This window comes from Aythya ferina (assembly GCF_964211825.1).
Source record: "Aythya ferina genome assembly, chromosome: 17".
In the NCBI taxonomy this organism is placed as follows: Eukaryota; Metazoa; Chordata; class Aves; order Anseriformes; family Anatidae; genus Aythya; species Aythya ferina.
The window spans coordinates 2,149,331-2,166,298 of NC_140316.1; the positions used below are offsets into that span (position 1 = coordinate 2,149,331).

General features: G+C 37.1%; 1 long non-coding RNA gene across 10 annotated transcripts in view; it reads left to right on the forward strand.

The window, feature by feature from the left end:
• The first annotated feature begins 659 nt into the window (after positions 1 to 659).
• The window catches only part of LOC311420611, a 130,696-nt gene continuing 114,387 nt past the window's right edge, over positions 660 to 16,968 (forward strand). For 4 of the 10 annotated variants that reach the window (XR_014684423.1, XR_014684424.1, XR_014684425.1 and 1 more), the window contains exons 1-2: positions 673 to 1,371; positions 5,746 to 5,802. This is a non-coding gene — a long non-coding RNA (uncharacterized lncRNA). Of the gene's footprint in view, positions 1,456 to 2,786; positions 2,927 to 5,745; positions 5,803 to 6,453; positions 7,134 to 16,968 lie in introns of those variants that run through there. The other 6 variants (XR_014684421.1, XR_014684422.1, XR_014684426.1 and 3 more) reach the window with 4 other exon arrangements.

Here is a 16,968-nt window from a genome sequence, read left to right on the forward strand (position 1 = left end):
AATCTTTTGATTTGCTTCAGTTAGCACAGTTCAGCTGTCAGCCCACAGCCTGAACCCATCCCACATGACCCTTCAGTCTCATGACAGCTCTTCTCCCTCACAGCCCTGACCAGCAGGCAGGAATCACAATGCCATTATACACATGCACCTTCCTGCTGGTTGTCACACCAACTCAGTCCATTTCATCAGTTTGCTTTGGATGATGTTGGACCCTCTTTAATAGGTTCCTTCATAGTTTTTACGAGAAATATAGTGTGTATTGCATCACTTGTAAGTCAACCGTTATCTATAGCTTTTTATAATTGTGAAGCCATCTACTCCAACACAACTAAAATTCCTATATGGTACAGCCTGTATCATTTTATGTCTGTTTTATGTTATGCCATAGCATTATGAGCAAGAGACACTCAACTGTCCAGCACCCAAATGTTTATGGTGCAGATCTCAGTTTAAGTGAAACATGCATCTAGCCATTGTCAATCTAGTATTGTCAATTTTTAGCATATAAATCCAACAGCAAATTTAAGTGGTATAAAAAAAAAGGAGGGGGGGGGGGGGGAGAGAGAAGGGGGTTAAACATGAACAGGCTCCCCAGGGAAGTGGTCACTGCACCGAGCCTGTCTGAATTTAAGAAGAGATTGGACTGTGCACTTAGTCACATGGTCTGAACTTTTGGGTAGACCTGTGCGGTGTCAAGAGTTGGACTTGATGATCCTTAAGGGTCCCTTCCAACTCAAGATATTCTATGATTCTATGATTCTATGATAATCAGTATGATGCTGGGCTGCATTTGTGAGGGATATGTTTCAAGCAAAAGTCATTGTCAGTTCAAACCCCAAGACAAGCACAGATTAGCATGGGGTAAAGAGGGCAGTCGTCACTTCCACAACACCTTTAAAAACAGCTTCTGGCAGCCTAGTCTCATTTTCTGTCTCTACAGGGGCCTGTTCACCTGAATCCTGCCAGACTCTGCCAAGCCAGGGGCTCGCAGCCAGCACCAAGCTCAGACCTCCTCACTCACCACCTGAGGGAGAACGCCATAGGGCAGCACCCCCTGACAGACCCTTTTTATATACAGTATAGAATATATATGTATTCTGTATTATACATATGATAAGGGGAATGGGGTGTGCTCAGCTCAGTCAGCCCCTGCTTTACCTCAGTGCTCAACCCCTGCTTTTCCTTGCTTCCCTCAGGGAGCCACAGCTCCGCCCAGGCGCCCTGGGCGCCATCTCCTGCCGGGACACCTCCAGGGACGAGCCCCCCGGGCTCTCTCCCACTGCCCCCCATCCTCCAGCCTTCCACCTAACGGCGGCATTGCCCAAGGAACGGGGCCAGCCTCGCCCCATGCCGCTGGAGCGGGGCTGTGAGGTACTTGCTGTGAGGGCCTATGAGGGGCGGCTGGCCCGAGCTCGCTGCCAAGGCGGTTCGGGGGCGGCCGTCAGGGCTCGGCAGGTGCGATGAAAGGGCTGGGCGCGAGGCTCCTCACCTCAGTGCTGGGGGGGCGGCGATGGCGCCCGGTGCCGGTGCCCGGGCTGTGGGCATCGAGTCCTGGGGGTAATCAAGGGGGTTGGTGGTAGAGAGGAGGCTGTGGTAGGACTTCCCGGCTCCGTCGCTCTTAAGGGGCTGGCTTTGGTGCTTTTTCCCCTTCACAAGCAGGAGGGAGGCCTCCCCTGCTGACTGGGGCGGCAGCCTGCGGTGCCCTGCCGGGTTCCCCTCCTCTCGATAAAAGAACGAAATAGTGGATGTGTGGTGATGGAAGTGGATGGTGCCAAAACAGCTTGATTTAAAGCTATAAAGTTGTTTTCCTGATCTTCAAAAACTGTGGGGCCACCACTCTGAGAAATCATTTCAGGGGTAACGTTTAAGGTTACAGCTTGCTTCTGTATAGGGAAGTACAGTAGAAATAAAAAGCTCCAGCAGCCCTCTGTATTTGTGTTTAGACTGCTGTCATGGCAGACAGTTGATATATTATCAAAAGGTATGGTTTGTGCTCAAAACTTAAGCCCTTCTAATTAATAAATAATTTTAACAACTTGCAATCACGCTGTTTAGTCATATAGTGTGTGTAAGTAATATTTCCCATTGAATTTTCTTCCCTGAGGCTGCTTTATTACAGTAATAATCCATAGGTCAAACAAAAATCTCCAATCAGACTTAGGATGCTGATTTTAGGATTGCAGCCCTAATTAATTCCTATTTCTACTTTAAGGTTTTTGTGTGTGATAACTATCTAGTTAGTGCCCTGCTTGCCAGTACTGCAAGTGAACAAATTAAGCATAATGCTTCCCAATAGTTGCTATTTTAATCGAGATCTTAAAAAAGAAAGGTAGCAGCAGTGGTTTTTGGAAGCAAATTTTAACTTCACTAATGGTAAATTATCTTTTAGGGAAATAAGTCATATGTTTTGTATGGGTGTACTCTATGAAGGTGAAGGTTTACATCTCTGTATGTTGATAGGCATAGGGCTAGTGTGTCAAGAGAAGTGTATTAAGCTGAGGTAAGATTTGCTGCTGATCTCATGGGGCTCACAATTTCACCAAGGGAGTTTTAGAAGTGTTTAACCATGGATAGAAGTAGTCATACCATCTTGTCTGGTAAAATATGTATTTACACTAAATGAAACATAGCAAATACCCTGAGAAATTGCCAAAGCTGGGAAAGACTCTTCTTATATTACTGTTAAAGTTGGGTGATCCAACATCCAGAAAGTATTTAATAGTCTTAAATGGTTACTTATTCCATCTTTTTACAACTCTGCTATCATTAGTATGTATTTCTCCCTCAGCCTCTAATATATGGAAACGTCAATAATGCCTTGTTCTATAAAACGCATCAAGTACTTCTGTATTGCATTCAGGCTCATAAAAGTTTACTTGAGTTGATAAACAGCCATAAAATTTGTTGTGCTGAATTGGAACAAAAGGTGATTTTTTTCTTATTGGACTAGAGATTTTAAGCAACAGGCCTAGCTTCTTAGACTTCAGTTTTTGTCAGTGAAGTTTTAAAAGCTGATTATCATAGTGAATCTTAATTTTAGAGCTTGTTCAGAAAAAAATTAGATATAACGCCCTGGGAGTAGCTGCGTGAAACCAATACAGAGAACCTGTTGTTTAACTGGCATATTTATTCTGAAGTCTCTCACTGTCTTAACGTAGGACAAATGAAGCAGTTTGTTCTTCTGCTGTGCTTAGTACTGTCAGATGTGCATAGAATAAGATTATCTGATTTTCCTTTTTAAAATAATGTGATTTGTTCTTATGTTGGTTACTCTGCACCCATAAGACGCATGCAAGAAGCTGTACGTGAGTTTAGAATTCTGATTTACCCCAATTAAATAATGAGACAAGACAGTGTTAAGCATATTCTTGCTATTTTAGGTATGGTTTCAAGTCTGAGAGTATGAGCTTTTCTGTGTGATATCTTCTAAGAATAATGCTTTCCTTTCTGTATGAGGAAATATTTTTTGACATTCAAAGGACTCAGGAAAAAAAATATACAAACAATAAATGTTTTGTGCTTCATGCCATAAAATAGCTTTGCACTTTCTTTCAGATACTTGTCACAAATTAATAACTCTGAACTATCATAATAGTGTATTTCAAAATGAATAGGGAATAATTATAGTAATCAGAACACAAGCAATGAATAGATTTGGTGCGGGAATGAAACATTTCCTTTCAAACAGTTTTTCCAGAGCTTTTTTAGAAAACTGCTCTTTTAGATTCAGCAGGTGCCAGATCTTTATTATGTTAGAAACTAACTGAAGTTTCCAAGAACATTTTGGAATTATCTGGGATTGCAGAAACAGTTCTCAAAAGTAAAATGGCTTGCTCTGTGCTATACTGTAAACAACTAACTGCACACTGATGTGAATAACTAAGTCATGGTACTGTCACCAGTAAGAGAGGAACACTCAAAGTAATAACTAGAATTTTAATGTGCTTTATTTGGGTATAAAAGCAAATAGTGGTGAAGTTGCTCTGTGATACAGACCAGCACAAGACACAAAAGTCTTCCTGCTTGAGTCAGAACTGAATGAGGCTTATTATTTGAGTGATAAAACATGAATTGATATCTCCTTGCATAATACTCACATGAAAGATGAATCAGACTTTTTGCATTTAGTATCATTTAGGTAACTCTTCTAATTTTTAAGAAATTTGTCCCAGTTGTCAATAAACAGGTGTTTTTTGTCACAATTAACAAATAGACAGTTCCAGATGAGAATAGTTGTATTGATGGTAAGTGTCTAAGTGCAATTATTCATTAACAGTAAATAATGAAGTTTTCGGTAATGACTGCATCCTGCAGAGCAAAAAACTTGATGGATCCTTTTGCTTCGTGTGTACATACATGTATCTCCATTTCTGATAAACTGCTTCCAAGTAAAAACTTACAGATTTTCACAGTAATAGCAAATTAATTCTAAAATAGTTCATTCTAAAACCTTACAATGATTGCCTAAATCACTTCTGTCTGTTACTACCTGTATTGGGTTTTCTGATTAAAATTTCACAAGAACTTTAATACTTTATTGCATTTTATTTTAACGTGTTATTTTATGTTGTAGTGTTTTCAATTACGCAGATGTGGTCATGTGTTAATTTGGATGTCTCACTTTAGCAATTAAGAGAACTTTGCTTTCCTTAGTAGCCCTTCTGAATCTGCATTTACTTCTGATGGAGTTGTTCTGTTTGACATGTACAAATCTGATTTTCCATTCTAGCCAATACAACACTGTCTAGGTGAATTTAAAGGCTGGTTCTATATTCAGAGCTTACAAAAGAAAGATTTCGTGTGAGAACTGCCTTAAGTGCTGTTTTGTCATTTGAGCAGGAAATGACTTGCATGCATTATTACTTACACCTCAAAGTCTCAGGTGACTTGCATAGATATATTTTGCTGTATCTACAGTTGTATATTCATGAGTCAGAGCTGCATTAAAATGAGGCTGAGAGGAAGCTGGGTTGAGGATACTTCTTTGAGCACATTGCCATATTTACAGAGGGAAATTACAGCCATAAATATCACTGGCAGTGAGACTTCCTGCAAGCTTATGTGAGTTCTTTTGTCCTGGTTTAAGATACCTCTGCTTAATCCAAAGTGTTTTGTACAGCGCTACAAGGAATACTATAAATATTGTAGCTATTCACTAAAAATGTTTGTAATCTCGTTATCCCAAAAGCATAACTGAGTAAAGAGCAGTATCTGTATGCTATTCCCAAGGGAAAAATGCTATATATGGATAAAAACTACTGAGTTACTAAAAGATGTAGATGTTCCAGTCCTGTTATTCATTAGAATGGGAAGCATAATCCAGTGAAGGATCACAAACTGGGAGTCAGAATATCCAGAATCCTCATTGTGGCTAATACTGGCCAATTATGCTGCCTTGAAGGGGACACAAGGACAATGTTCAGAAATTATGAATTTACTTGAATTATTATTACAATTACAGGTGTCAGTCACTTAAAAAAAATAATATTAAATTAGGAAGCTCGGTTTATTCCTCATCTAGAAAACAGGTATATTGATGCTATGCATTACAAGCTTTTTTGAAGGTTGAGAAAGGTTTTTGTTAGTTAGGCAGCTGGGATAACTCCCTGGCTTTTCTCAAACCAAAATATGAAAGAAAAAAAAAATGATGGGAGATTTACTTACTGTGATCTGACGATTAAGTTTGTATGTGTATCACTTTAGAAACACCAAGGATATTAATGCTAAACTTCTTTTCTCTCACAGGAACATTCCTAGAAATACAAGAGAAGCAAAAAACTGTTTTCAAACTTCTATTGGAAGGTAAGAGTTAATGCTCTTCTTATATTTAACAGCTTTTTGAGATGGTCCTGTCTCTTTCACCTGCTGAATACCACAGGCAAGAAACCAGAATTTCAGCTAGCCATCAACATCTGTGCCAATTCTCTACCTAAAAACAAAGTAGAATATCTGGCATTTGTAGCTTTCAATCCAAGACTGACTTTGAGGAGAAAAGGTAAAAATCTAGAATGCTGTCTGTCACTTTCTGCCTGTAACAATACTTCTAAGAGTGTTCTTAGAAATATTTTTCTAAGAGTGAACAATATACTGAAATCTCAAAGAAATATTTACTTTTTCTGCTAAACCAGATGGGTGGCTGAATAAATTTCATTCTCTATTGCAGGTTCTAGTTTCCTAATAAAGATTTGGTTTCTTTTCTATAAACAGTAAAAGTTTGAAGAACATTTGGGCTAGCAGGAAAGAACTATGTATGCAACCTTTGTCACTCTAAATTGGATAGAATGAAGCTTTAGCAGCACAAAATAATGGTAAATGCCCACTGTCACTCAAGTCTGCAGTGTCAAAATCCATCAGGAAAGGAGAAAAAGCTCTAGGCCCCAAACATTTTATTTGACGGTGTCCCCCTGAGAAAGCAGGACTCTGAAATAAACATTTGGTTTTGCCTGTCTGCAGCTCAGTCCCAAAAGAATGTAGAAGAATAGAAGTTTCAAACATGTGCTAAAGAAGATGCCTATAAAGGAAGGGCTTTGAGTAGCATGCTACTGTTCAGTATTTAAATTGCTGGAATAAAAGTAAAAAGGGCAAGCAAGACTTACAGAGCGCTGTTGTCTGGCAAATCTTCACACTAATAATGGCATCCTGTCTTAATCTACAGCTATTGTTGATGTTCATGTCTTAAAGAACTTTCTACATAGGGGAACAAAGCATTAAAGCATTACCTGCAAAAAAATCTAATGCAGCAAAGAACTGAATTGCAGATGTAACAGTGACTGTACTATACGATTCTGTTCTATATGAGTTATGTCTTTCTTTCTTCCCTGCTCCACAGAGGAAATGAACCTGCTATTGCTGTTAAAAGGAAAAATAGCTGATTTGGCACAGTGACAGGCCAAGATGCTGGCTGTTATACAGGTGTATTCCTTAAAGCTACATCTCAAATGTAATGTTTCATAGTTACCACTGACCCTCTCTTTCTGTGGGATTCTTGCTAGGATCTCTAGTTGGAGGGGAGGGTTGCATTTTTCCTCTGAAGTTGAAATGGGCTTCCGTCTGATCATTCCATATGTTGTGTATTCTGGACCATACCCATCACAGATGTTCCTCTCCATGCATTAAAACTGGGTATAAGCTCATTCGGCTTCAGCACTTGACTTTAAAAGGCAAAGAAATCAAATCCCTTTCTTGAGGGTATAATGCATCATTTTCCCCTCTTTGACTGTGTATTATCTTCTTTTACATCTGATCACATCATCAGAATCTAACTTCCTGCATCTGTGTTGGCTAATTAGTGCCTTGGCTTTAAACATTCTCCTATCAAAAATATAATTTTTTTTACCAGTCCGTATTTATTTTATACAAAGAGTTCTGAGCACATGTAATAAAAAGTGGAAGTGTATTGTTTTCTCTAAATTGGACATAACAAAGCAGAGTGAAAAGACTTGGATGCAGAAGTAAATAAACCAATGGTTTGGAGGGGGTGGGTAGGGAATTGATCGTTTCACTAGGAATCAGTGGGGCTAGTACTTCAGTGGTAGCACCCAGACAGGTCACACTAAACAGTGAAAGATTTTCAGAAACTGAATTTAAAAATCAAACCCACTTTGGCTCAAAGCCTGTGGGGATAAATAACGACTTAGCACAAAAGAACTGTTAGTGATTTGACTTCAAAACTTTCTTTGAAAAAGCTGTTTCCCCCTGACTTTGAGACCAACCAGAATAAAAGCAAGGTGCTTTGTAGACTCATGATCAGAAAACAGATGCATTTTTCTATGGCTTAAAGAGGTAAACCTCCACTAATCTATGCAAGTTACAATGTGGTAAATCAGCTACACAAGTCGCACTTTCTTCTGACTGAAATAATTTGAAGAGTTAGGACCATTCTTTTTAATGGTGTTAGTATACTGGCATTATTTATAAACAGCAAAAATATTCTACAATCTTTGTTTTGCTCTTAGATGTATCTAATGAGTTCATACAGATTAATAAATGGAACAATTAAGTGATAGATTGAAGGCTGGAAGCAATTCAGGGTTAAGTATATGCTGTCATCTAGTGGTCATAGCCTGCAATCTTGTTTCCTCTGTTCAAATTCTGGTTTCTTTTGGCATCAATATTAAAAGTAAATTGATTATCATCCTTGTCTGTTAACCATTACTGCAATGAATATTTGTAGCAATGTAGCACTTACATTTCAGTATCTGTATATACATTTACATATATGTAGGTGTTGACATTTATTTGAGGGGAGTCAGAGGATGTTTTAACAGATCAATGGACATATACCAATACTGAGTCAACACTGTAAACTGTGCACACATTTTACATGTTAATTGAAGAAATAGATCTATGCTACAAAATAGCTTGTCTCTACTCACACAAATTCATTGTTATTTCCACTCTACATGTGAATTTTTTTTATTACTTTCCAAGTATCCTGAGGTTGTGAGGTGAAATAATAGAACATTTTTATTGTATTTTTAATAATTTTTGGACACCTTCAGCATTTCTTTACAATAATCAGAGTAGCCTTTAAGATTATTCTTCATAAAGCAGTCTCAGCCATTTAACTCCAGCTGAAACTGACTTTAAAAAGGATGCAAATTATTGCAAGCTATCCATCAGTTTTATTTTAACATTGGCTTTAAAATTTTGATCTGAATACTATCATTCTTATCCCTTGTCTTTGCAGAACAGACCAAGTTCTAAATTCAGGCACAAGATTTAAGGTGCTTTTGAACCCTTCACTAGAACTCTGTAATTTAGGACCCATATTTAGTACTTTTAGAAAATCCGGGGTGATGAGTTGAAACAAATAAGTGATGTTTAGTATTTCATTTATTCATAAAAATAATGCAAATACAATATAAACATTCAGTTTTCTTCAAAGAAAGTGGTAGCTGAACATGTGAGAATCTTTGTGAAGCTTTCAGATTCTAATATGACTTTCACCATCTAACAGCAGTATAAAGAATTCAGTCATCTGTGCAAGCACATGCTACTTGACATGTTTCAGAGGTGTCTGTAGAAAATGAGGATATTGACTGGTACCACTTTTCTTTACTTCTGAGCAATTTATAGTTACTTGTTTTGGCAAGTGAACACCTTACCTCTGTAAGTGATAGGTTTACATATTTACAATATGTAAATAACAGCTCTCATTTTTCAGTATGGAGCAATCTCTCTCATTTTCAGAGTTATCAACTTTCAGATACCTGCATGGGGTTGGACTACAGCATCCCAAACTGGGTTGATTTTACAATAATATTTTTTAAGATTTTAAGGTTGTCTAGAAGAGAAACCTTCTACCTTAGTGTTGACCATCTGCTTATTACGGCTGGGTAACCACACGAGATTTAGGCCTCTCCTCAGTAGCAGTTAGCTCTTCTAAGAATCTGTGAGCACAGGTTATTTTAAAAGCAATAATGGGGAGCTTAGCCCGTTGTAGACATTGAGCACACAGAGGACTGTGCTTTATTGATTATCATATCAGTTTCATTCTCATACATTTTGCTTCTTACTGCTCTGCATCTACTATTCAACCATTTCCCTTCAATGTTCTGTTAAATCTGTGTGGGAAATCACTCTTGCTGGAGGAATACCAGGTCAGTTGGCATATTAAGCAATCTGATTACGTCAGGCTTTAATCATAATATTTCAGATAAGCTAAATAATACCTTATAAGTAATAAAGAAACATGTCTGCTATAAGACAATGTAGCAGGTGATCAACTCACGTGTTCTTGGGAAATCAGACTGTCCGAAGAGAATATAACTTCATTTGTCTCTGTTAGAAACAATAGAGTATGGAGTCATTGGGCAGAACCTATTATTGAGCCTGTATTGAAAGAGGGGGAAAAAAGAATGTTAATCAACTCTTGATTAAAATGTACGGCTCAATCTCATAAACCGGAGGAAGTCAAATCTTGACAAACGAGAATTTCCTAAATGAAAGTCTGCTTGAAAAGATCGTAAGTGCCTAGTCTTGCTTTATGATATAATCTCCATATAATTCTATCAGTTATATGGAGATTTTCAAGCCACACTTTCTCACACACTCTAATACTATAGCAGCACTTAGAAAGGCAGCTTGGACATGATGTGATTTTAGGTCCAAGACATTATTTCTCTATGCACCTTTTTTTTTTTTTTTTTTTTTTTTTTCCATGGATGTGTAGCTATTTTCCTCTTTCCCTTTGAGGAATGAAGATTACTGCAAAAAGTTTGACTCCTAATATTTCTATTATGCCTTAGCTCATAGTTAAACTTATGCAGGATTGTTCAAAGACCTACATGCTCCTGTGTTCCATATAAAAATAAACAGGGATCCCTTTCAGCTCTAAAAGGAGAAGAAAAAGCAATTGTGTAAGGAATCAAATGGTAATTACAGATAGGAGGAAAGGTGTGAGGTGAGGCACAGCATTTTGTTTCTCAATGAACTGATGTAGCTTTACCTTTTCTTACAGTATGCCATAGATTTTTTTACTAGCAGAATGCTGGAAAGAAACACTGCTAATGACAATCAGATCACTATTTTTTAACACTATATTTCATAAGTATTAGCAACACATTTTCTTTAATTATAGCTAGAAACCAGTTACAAACAGGTTCTCACAGTAAGAGCATTGTCTTAATGTAATAGCATTTTTTTTGCAGTACCTGGTGTTTGTATAATTAAGACCATAAAGGATAATGAACAGACAAATACCTATTTTTTTAACTAATCTTCATAGCAATAAACAGGATTCTAAGCTTGCTTGTAAATGGAATTTGAAGAAGCCAACTTGTATGTGTAAAAGCACTTTCAAAAGAAGAGTCCACCACTGAATGACATACATGTAAATAGCCTGTGTACAGATTACCATTTTCTGCTTAGTATTCTATTTTCGTATATTTCTGTGAAACTATGTAAAGCTTTGCAAGATTTTTCCAGTAAGGACTGAATATGTATGTACTTTCTAGATCATAACCAAGTAACTTGATCAAGAAGAAATTCACTCTCACTGCCTCTGTCACTTTCTGAAACTTTCTGCAAATCTGCCTGGGACAAAACTCTTCCAGACCACAGACATAGTTTGTTGTTAATCTGGCCAGAATACATTCAAATGTTCTGGGCTAGTATTTGAAGGAAAGCTACAGAGCTTTTCTCTCTGAGTAACTTTTGAATTATTGTAGTCTTGGTCACAGATGAACATGTATTTTACAGATCAAAACTGATAAGAATTTTCTTGTGAAACAATTTTGAAATGATGGAAAAATTGAAGACAGGGTGGGTTCAGTTTGGGAAAAAGCATTCCATAGTTGAGGTGTACCTCACCAGCCTACCAAGATGTCATTGTTCAGTCTTCTGCCTGAGCACCCTTTGTTAAATAACCCAGATGAAAGATAAATGAATGGGGAGCAATTTAGATAGATTAAATGGACACGACTTTGGATCCTTACCGTAACTTCTGCAGTGCCTCATATCTGAGCAAGGAAGAATTGCTACGTTCCGAAATGCCAGGGTCATTAATCAACCCCTTGATGTTGAAGTTATGTGATACAATGATCACAGCTTGTAGAGGACAGAATTTTCTTTTGCATGGATCTGCGAATCTGCTTCGTTTTGTTCAGCCCTGCTTTAAAATTCAGGGAATTAAAGTAATTGAATCATTGATCTATGAATATGATTTCTGAAATACCATGAAACAACATAACAATAAAGGATATATCTTATTGGAGTTTTTTTAATGCAAATTATGTAGTTAATTTATCCTTTGGCATTAGCTGAGCATGTCTCTCTGTCATGGAAGTCTGCAGCTGGCATCATTGGGCCTAACCTACTGAAAGTAATTAGAGATCAGAGGGCTCCCAGTTGACTTCATAGAAGGATAGTTTTTCATTCCTGCCTAACTGGCAAGAGATCTTGTAGCTTTGTCAGTATTGGATCACATTAAATATTTTTATTGTTGAGCAAAATTCAGACCAGTCATGTTTTCCATAATGACAGATGTCCACTAATGACAAGCTTAGAAGAGGGGTCCTGACTTGGTTTTGATATAGTAGAAAAAATGCAACACATGTTGTGCTGCTTGTAGCCAAGGACTGTTGTGCTGAGAGTTCAAATATATGGGCAGTGTTTTATAAACAGGACGTTTCTGATGTGCCATTGCAAACCACAGTGGAGTAAATCAACACTGTAATGTTCAATGACAAGGACTTTGCGAATGAAATCAGTCAACTGTATTTGTACTTTTCTGTTGTCCCCTGAGGTGTCAAGTGTTTTTATGTTTGTATGCCTGCATTGGCACAACAGACACTCTGAAATTTGATTCAGAATGGTTTTGCACTCAAGTAATCTGCTTCTCCAACTTAATGGTGTTGGGAGAGATCCCATTTTGAAGTTTTATCAAATATGCTTAGGGAATTTATCTTCTGGTGGTTTACTGGAGTCCTTAAGTCTTCTGCTGCGTTCAAAAAGTCAGCCTGGAGGGGTGTATGAGACAAGTAACAGCAAATAAAGAAAATTATTTATGGTATGTATTAGATGCAGCCTTCTCTGGAACATTGTGTGCAGCAGTGATCATGCTGTCCATGATCCATGTCTACTGGTAAAGGTGTAGCATCAGGCGATGAGGATGGTGTTCTCATATGGAAGATGGAAAAGAGTGAATCATCACTTGAGAAAGGAGATGAAGTAGGCATAGGTTGAGAGAAGTTCAAAGTACATAGTATAATAAGATAATGAAAATTTCCTGTTTAACTTTTCCTCTGCTTGTAACAGGAAAGACGAGGGATGGACAGTAAAAATAAGATTCAAAACTGCCAAAACATATACTCTGTGTACAGGGGAACTCGTTGCATAATATTTGAGGTTAAAATGTTAATAGGATCTAGAAGAGTTAGGTATTCCTTCGGTTAACAAAAATATCCAGAGATGTCGTGTTCAAACAAATCTTTATCCTTTAAGCAAGGATAAGGATTAATTTGGAGGGATGGAGAAGAGCAGATGGATTACCCCAAAAATGCCTATTGCTTAAATTCCCTATGAGAAGTGAACACAGGCTACCGTCAGATGTGAATAGCTACAGTATGTGAACCACACCTCTAATTCATTTCCTCATTTTTTTGCTCTTTGCAGTAAAAGGACTGGAATTGTATAGAATTTTTCTCAAAATGCAGTTATGAATCAAGATATAAAATGAGATTTCTCAGTAAGGCATTCACAGGAAAGTAAGATGATTATGTGGTAGGATGCTATCTGCTGAAGGTATTAGCAGAATGAGAAGGCATGGTTTAAATTCAAACCTCTTATACAAATGAGAATGCAACTAGGTTTAACTATCGTATGTTCTAAATGTTTTTAGCTAAGTAGGATTAATCACCTCACACAAAGGAAGAAAACTGATAAATGTAAAAATCGGATAAATAATGAAACAAATAACCAAGGACATCTCAATATCAAGTACTCAGAACTTTGCAAAATAGGATGCAATACTGTATTTTCCCACTACTAGTATCCAACCTCCATGATACAAGTTTAAAAATGTAACAATTTTAAACAAACCTGGTCTATTGTAACTATATTTATAAATAAATAAATAAATAAAAGAAACACACAGGAAAAAAACAGCCAAACAGAAAAGTAATCCTTAATATCAGTTTCCTCTTTGGACATGCACATGGATGCAAGGAAAAGCACATGTCTAGAACCCATGCTAAGCTTGCCCAGAAATCTCACTATTTTTAATAATGGTGCTGTTTCAATAAGTTCCTCTGTTCCCTGTGCAGTACTTGGTGAATTTTGACAGAATATTTGAGGTGACTGGTAAAAAAAAAATATATATATATATATATATATATATGGCTGTGTACAGGTCTAAAATAAGATTGTAAATGAACCATTGCTGGAAAGCAAAAAGCAATTGTGTTTTGTGAAAGCTGTCTCCTTTTGCTGCATAGTATTCTTCAGTATCTACTACAGCACCAGGTGTAAGGCTTGTAGAGGTTAGCTTGCAAAGAAGCAGGTGCAGATGTTGCTTAATGTTTTCAAGTAGTATTCAAAAAATATTTTTAATAGATCTTTTCCTGTCACTCATACTGGGTGGGAACTCGATTCCATGTTATAAAGATAAGTTTCACTCCTGTGATGTTATTGACTTAATCTTGCAAGAAAGTCAGACTCATGGAAAAATAGGACTGGCAAGGATTTTAAGATGAATCAAGGCAATATCACAGTTCCAGTAACTGTTTGTACATCCTCTGAAACAAAAATTGTTGACTTCTATTCAGCCTGTGATATATTTCAGACCTGCAGAGCTGCTATGCTAGTCCATTGTTCTCCATCCTATATTAATGACTGAAGATGCACCTTTGTAATATACCCAAATGCTCAGTGTTTTCTAACAAATATTGAAAAAGGCACAAGTCTTATACCAAAAAAAAAGACAGCATGGTATCAGTGTAGAATCTGACATATGGTTGTCTTTTTTATTTCTTTAAATGTGTTTGAAGACTGTGTGTTATTAAAATAATAATCTCTTGGTGTGTGTATGGTTGCTTCTCGTGAATAATCTCTAGCCAAAATTTTACTGAGATCAATGATAATTTTACCTATATTGAGATATAAATTACACATCTGAAACTATGAAATGCCTTTGGAAGACCAGGGTGAGTTGTAATGTGGAGATACCAGGATGTGGTATGAAGCCCAGTTCATGCATGCTGTCTTCATGCTTTGACTTCCTATGGAATGATGTGTTTAAAGGACGATAACAGTAGATGCTGACATCTAGTGGTTTTGCAGTACCTGCTGCTTCAACTTTGAAGGTATAACTCGGTCACCTATCTTTTTCTAGAGTGTTGAGAAGGGTAACAGTCCTTTTCCAGCCCTGCTGCAAGTCTATAATTTATAGACAGGTAATAAGCTTAGTTTTAAAAACTGCAGTTACTTTCACTATTCATTCTTACCTCTAGAAGCTTTGCAGTGTCTAGTTAAAAAAAAAGAGTTGCATGTTTTTCTCTCAACATTCCATAATCTGAATATGCTCCAAAAGAAAACTTTCATCATCATGAGTAACATCTGAATGTGCATGGTTATCTGACCTGAACACAGTAGGAAAACCCTTTAAATGGTTATTAAAGTGTTTTACACAGGAGTAGAATGGTGTTACATCGAAGGCATTAAAAGCTTGCAGCCCTGACCTAATTGTTGAGTCATTGTGTGTTCCAAGATACTGAGGCAACTGAAGCCCTAAAATCTTGAAATGGTGTTCAGAGAACTACATTAAGAGGTCTTGATGATATTTGAATTTGGTATTTTGTCAGCCATTAGTGCTAATAGTTAAACAAACAAACAAACAAAAAAACAACCAGACAAATTCACAGAGGAAATAGTCACTAAAAACTGTTAAATTCATGCACATTTACTGGTTTGGAAGCTCCTGGAGTCACAGATTTTTGGAAGCTGGTGAAGTGTTCTGAGAAGTATGACTTGTTCTTATGCCTTTGCTGGGCTATGTTTATTACTGCAGATACTTAGTTTGGATGTCAGTTTTTCACTCATCTTCCCATGCTTAATGAAGCATCATTTCTATGAAATATTTATTCTGATACCACAGTTAATTTTCTCCATTATATAAAGGTATAAATCATTCCTTCAACTGGATAAAGTATATAGGCTAAGAGAAGAGATTCCTCTAAAGGTGATGGTTCATAGGTTTCCTTTTAAAGGAAATAATTAAGAACAGAGACCTATGTGTGTGTGTAAGCCATTTTCTGTACACAACAATCAGATTTATCATCCCTATTCTGTCCTTTGAACAGAGGTACATATTTCTGAATGCTCTTCGCTGGTGTTCTGTGTATGGGATACTGATCTGTTTACAAATTTACATTTTATAGAGTAGTTTCATAAGAATTCCAGTTAGAGTTGCCTTAAATTTTGCCTGCTGTCTTTGTGAGCTTTAGCTTGTAAAATATCTTCTAGGTATTTGGAATCATATCTAGTGTGTATATGTGATTGTGTGTGTGTGTGTGTGTGTGTGTGTGTATACATAAAAGTGTGAGAATTCATAAGTGTTAATATAAAAATCTACAGCACAGAGTACAGTAAAGAGAATCCTGATGTGGCCAAGACTTATTGTGTGCTTAACTTTATATGCAGTAAGTAGTTACACATAAGTCCAACATGGTATTTAAAATTAAGACCATATGTAAATCTTGACAGCATCAAGGTGTAAATGGCCTGGTGCTCCTGCCTCAGAGGAGATAGAGCAATCACAGACAACTGACACATTCCTTAAAAGCAAGTGAGCTTAGTCTATTTTCTTGTTTTGTCAGTAGGAAGGTGTAACTGTGTGGAGAGAATAGGCTCAGAAATTCAACACTATGCAGATTATAAAACAGAATATTAAAAATAGGTGAACAAGAGAGAGAAGGAATGGCTAGGCAAATTGACTCACTTTGAAATCAGCACTGACAGCTCTGGAGATACTCATCACCAGCTTATTTTGATTCTATCCCAAACCTGTTGATGTTGATACAGCTACTGGTCAACTTGTGAGCTGGATTCTGCTTCTCGTTGTACTGAAGTTAATTAGCTTTCTTATGCAAAATCTCAGTTGACAGTTTGTGTGTTTAATGAGCCTAATGAAAAGAGGTGTCTTATTTCAAAGAGCGGGGGCATGCTGGGGTAGCTGTGAGAAAGGAAGTTAAAGACTGTCAGAGATGCAAACAGGAATTTAGATGACTGAGTTCAGTTCTTGTCTCTGCCATATCTTTGTGAAGTTGTTTGATCTTACTCTCTGCCTCAACTTCTCACCTGTAAAAGTAGATACGTTGTTTTTTTTTTTTTAATACTAGCCTTTTGGGGATCAAGTTTTGTCATGTGGTATAGATCTCAGCTGGGCCTTTTGGACACTTCTGTAATACTAATAGTACAAAAAGGGGTTATTCACACTGTGGTATAATTGCTCTTGCTGAATCAATAAAG